The sequence below is a fragment of the Megalopta genalis genome, unplaced genomic scaffold, assembly GCF_051020955.1.
Source record: "Megalopta genalis isolate 19385.01 unplaced genomic scaffold, iyMegGena1_principal scaffold0042, whole genome shotgun sequence".
Classification (NCBI taxonomy): Eukaryota; Metazoa; Arthropoda; class Insecta; order Hymenoptera; family Halictidae; genus Megalopta; species Megalopta genalis.
The window spans coordinates 1,267,488-1,272,744 of record NW_027476111.1 but is presented as its reverse complement, the minus strand read 5'-3'; positions in this window follow the sequence as shown (position 1 = coordinate 1,272,744).

The following is a 5,257-nucleotide window of genomic DNA, read 5'->3' as shown; positions in this document are numbered from 1 at the left end:
GATTGGGCAACAGGCGGCCTAGCGCAGCCGCCGCCCTCTCAACTCGGGGGAAGAGGTGGCCGAAATGCGCTCCGAACCTCCAGTGGCTGTCGAGGATCAGTCCGAGATACTTGATCTCAGACTTCACCCCGACGCAGGCTTCTCCAACCCGGATCCACGATCCGGCCGGTGGCCGCGACCGAGGCCGTCCAAACCAGACGGCCTCGGCCTTCTCCGGAGCCATCTTCAGCCCCAGATCGTGGATTCTCGCGACGACGGCTGCCACCGCAACCTCCGCTCGTCGGATGGTCCTCTCGAAGGTGTCCCCGACGGCGACCACCAACGTGTCGTCTGCATAGCAGACAAGGGTGGCACCGTCGGGCAGGGAGGCCTTCTCCAGGACCGCGTTATACCCCAGGTCCCACAGGAGTGGTCCTAGCACAGACCCCTGTGGGACCCCGCAGTCCACCTCCCTCCGAATCATCCCGTACCGGCCCGGGTATTCTACCCACCTGTCCCGCAGGTAGGCCCCGATCACCCGCCACGGGAGGCAATTGATGCTCAACCAGGGCCTCCCTAATGGCGGACCAGGGCAGGGTGTTGAAGGCATTGACGATGTCAATGGACACCGCTAAGCACACCCCGCCCCGTGCCACGGCATTGTCCGAGAGGGACTTAAGACGATCGATTGCGTCGATCGTCGACCGTCCCTCCCGGAATCCGAACTGGCAGTCCGCCAGATCGGGGCCATCGCGGGACAGGTGCCTGGCGAGGCGGGCGGCAATGATCTTCTCAAAGATCTTGCCCACCTCGTCCAGGAGACAAATGGGCCGGTACGCAGAGGGAGAATCCGCAGGCCTCCCATCCTTCCTTAAGAGGACCATCCGACTTCTCCGACATAACCTTGACATAACCTTGACATAACCCCGGGGTGTTCCCGGACCTAATTGCCAGCTCCGCAACGCCCACCCGGCTGTTCAGAGCCGCCGCACGCAGGGATCGGACCATGCTGGTTTTTAAACCCGTTGTTGCGGTAGAGATTATGGCCACATCGCTCAGGCTCTCCATAACCGCTGCCGCAACGTCCCGCGTCGGGCGGTTGCGGAAATCCGCAGCGACTTCCACTTCATCGGGAAGCGGGTCGCCAGATCTCGCGGGCCTCGGCCCTGGGGCAACCGGGTCGAAGATGTCCGCGATAAGGCTTTTTTCAGCCTCAGCCTGTTTACGTTTGGCCTCGTGGAGGCCAACGCATTCCCTGGTCGTTGGTGGCCGGCCTCGTTTCCTCGTAGAGGTGCCCGGGACGCTCTGCGTCGAGTGGTGGGAGGAGACAGAGAAGTCCGACTCCTCCCCCCCATCGCAATCGCCAACGCCCGCCGCAGGCCTCTTTGTGCCGCGTGTGGCAGAATGCCCCCGCGACACCGGCTCCACATATCTCTCGAGGCGCACGATAGCCTCGCACGCCCCCCCCCCTCACGCTCGTTACCCCCCTCCACAGTTTTGTTTGTAAATGAATCCATAGCTGATCCCACGAGTGTGGCCGGAAAGGAGGTCACCCCGGGTAGAGCCGCCATACCCGGAGAAGGCTAATACGCCCGGGGTGTCGCCAGGTACCCCGGAGTTGTCCGCTAAGGATTGGTGCACCCACCAACCATAGCTGGCGCTTACTCCAGCTACGCCCTCTTCACCGCGCAACACTGCTTGGGGCTAGGGATTTTTTAGAGAGGTTGTCATCCTCGCGGCCCGGCCGGCTAAGGCAAGACCCCCGTTCCTGTAAAACATGACCACAGGTTTACGGTATGTGTCCGACTTTAGTAGGCCCCTCACCTCAAGCCACTCCAGCTAGGTAGAACCTGCCAGGGAATAAATTCCCCGCTGGCACAGCCTTGAGGATCATTAGGGCACGAAGCCCCCTCACCACGACAAGGTAGCGGACACGGGGGGGGGGGGAGTGCAACCACTCTCGCGGAAAACTTCCTCGTTCCACGAATGTATAACCGCGGCCAGATCCTCCGTACTGAAAGGGTTAAAAGAAAAATATCACTGCCCCGAAATGAGAAAAGATTCACAAGAATTCATTCGTTCACTTATCAGAACAAAACCCGTCAACCCGTGATTATACGATACACTAATCCATATCTCAAGCAGATCTTCCGAATTACGACTGACCGTTGTTGTCTGTTAGGTTTGACTTTGTTTTAGGAAAGCGGAAGTGGGAGAATTATCCATCAGAAATATTATTGTATGATGCCAATGGATTCCAGTGGCTATCCATTGAAATTGTCCAATCCCATTCGTGAGGTCTCTTCTCCGCCACTTGGAACAGATTTCATGCAGAATCTCTGACATCATTGGACATACTAGATCACGACAAAATTGTTGTACATACACAAACACACGAATACATACATATAATTATCTCTGTGATTTTTTTAAGTGTGTACTGTCAAATAAATATTATCAAATATTTCAAGACTTAATGAAAAAGTATTTATTTAAATATAATGTTTTACAAGTACTATATAAACAATGATTCGGATCTGAACAAACTAATCTGGATCGTTGGTTTTCGAACAATACTTTGCAAATATTATCTTTCATTTCTTTTTTAATTTATACAGTCTTACAAGGTTCTACAATTACAAAGGCCATCGGATTACCGAATTAGATTATATTTTGTATACTATAGAGGCGAATATTCAATGCAGTTGTTTATAAGTCTTAAGTGGCCACGTGTCAGAGTTCCTACGCGGTGAACTCGAGCTCTGGGCCGGTCGTATAAAAAAGAAACTATTTTTCTTCTGTTTGCAATCTTTTTCAAATGTCCAATTATCATGAAATGTACTCAGATATACTGCAGGTAATTAATTTATACAAGCAGGAAAGTCATCGGATGTGAGCATTAATACTTTTGTAGAAATTCTTCAATGTAGCAAGGAAAAAAATGTAGACCTTATATTTCATTGTGGAGATTTATTTCACGATGCGAAACCATCAACTTCTGATGAATTAAAATGTATGGAATTGTTAAATAAATACTATATGGGTCCCAGGTTAGCAAGATATGATAATATCAATATAAGATGATGTTTGAAGTACGACAAATATTAATTATTTTCTTTTCATCAAAGCAATTAACATCCAATTTTTGAGCGAGCCAGAATTAACATTCCCACACTGTACTTTTAAAACTGTAAATTTTTAGGATCCAAATTTTAATATTGACATGCCAATATTTTCCATTCACGGGAAAAATGACCATCCAAGTAAGAAATATAATATCAATAGTTTAAGTACAGTGATTTTTCAACATTGATTCAGCCATTAGTAATTATAATCAAAATTATAGGTTGTGGAATAAATGGGCCAAATGGACTTGTTGTCTGTATCTGGTTTCATAAATTATTTTGGAAAATGGACAGCCACCCCTAAAATGATCATTCCACCACTGATGATAAAAATGGGTAATACCCATGTTGCAAATTTTGATTTAAGCTGTATGAACTATGATAAATTAACACGGATGCTGAACGATTTTAAGGTGAACTTATGAGATCCATATATGTATTGAGAGATCTTTCCATTTTTTTTTAATGCAAATGATTTTCATTCATAGGTGAAATGCTTTAATTTGTTTGTTTTACTTAAAAAACGTGCACCATGTCTTAAACGTGGATATACTTCGGAAGCCCACCTTTCCACTTTTGTTGACTTTGTCGTGTGGGGAGGGGAACAGGAATGTCGTATCACACACATGTTTATCTCTCAAAGACAATACTACATTTCTCAAACAGGTATATTTTTAGATTTATTTATTAATTATGATGCATGAAAAATAAGAAACTACTGCTTAAGAAACACACTTACAGATTGCGATTTCTTTATGCGAAGGCGAATCGATGGCCAAACACATTGTCATACTTAGCGTAAACACGGTGACAAGTTTAAGTTGAAGAAATTGAAATTAAAAACCGTTAGACCATTTGTGTTTGACACTCTGATCCTTAGTGATACGAATATAAAAAGTAATAATGATAGACCGCTATCAGAAACAGTTTTTAATATCGTCGACCGACGCATAGAAAATGAATCGATTCCTAGTACCGCGGAAGAATTGTCAAATCACCAGAAGCAACCGGTCTTGCCATATATTCGATTGAAAGTAATTTACTTGAAAGATAAAGAACGGTTCGATTCGACCAAGTAAGATTCTATTAGTATATGAACGAATACAAGTAATAAACGGAAATAAATAATATGTGTGTTTTAGATTGGCACAGAAATATTGTGATAAAGTTGCTAATTCTCACGAATTAATTGTATTCTGTAAAACAAGAAGTTCCGGTAAGAAGCGATCGTCGTTTGATTTTGACGGTATTAGTGATTAACTCCAGGATACGGCTGACATTATGGGCTATACTGAGGTAAACAAAAATTGCGATATTCTACAAGGTGCTCGAAGGTAAAATTTGTTTGGTTTTTTAATTAGGAGAATTAAGGTTTTGTGGAAACCAGATACAAGCAAAACTAAAAAGACACTTCAGTTTGGATGAAAATAAAGACCTATGAACAATACTAACGGTGAATGATCTAAATAAAGCATTAGGTAAATTTGATAACAAAAATAAGACTAACGCTTTTAATAACCTACACAGGTAAAGCATATAGAATGTAATATTTCAAAATATTGATTTGCCATTATAAGCTCGATTGTATTGTTACTATTAATTCTTTACATATAGCCGTGAAATAAAAGAACTTGTGCCATGTTTGGAAACTAGTGGAACAACTGCAGATGTTGGAAATATCAGGAAAGAAATTAAAAATTATTGTGATAAGAGAAAGGAGGAAGCACAAAAACAAAAGACAGAAGTATATGTATACTTGCAAACAAACTCATTTAAAAATGATAATATACTATTAGATTAGACAGATTGGATAATCGCATACTATTTTATAGATGCAAACATTATTCGCTAATAGACCGGTAAAACCCTTTAATAATAACAAGATAATAGTTATTGACAGTAGTAGTAACGATGAACAAGAAGCGGAAAAAACAGATAAAGCTAATGGCAGTGGAGCATGTAACAAAAGCAAAGAAACCGATAAAAATAATGAAAATCATAAAACTTCTGTTGGTGTAACATCTGAGAGGTAATTTACTTCAACTAAAAAACAGACAACAGCGCAGGTACATCATCGAACTCTATTAAACGATTCACAGTTTATATGCATAGGTCTTTGATTTACTATTAACCATGATATTTTATCATTTGTT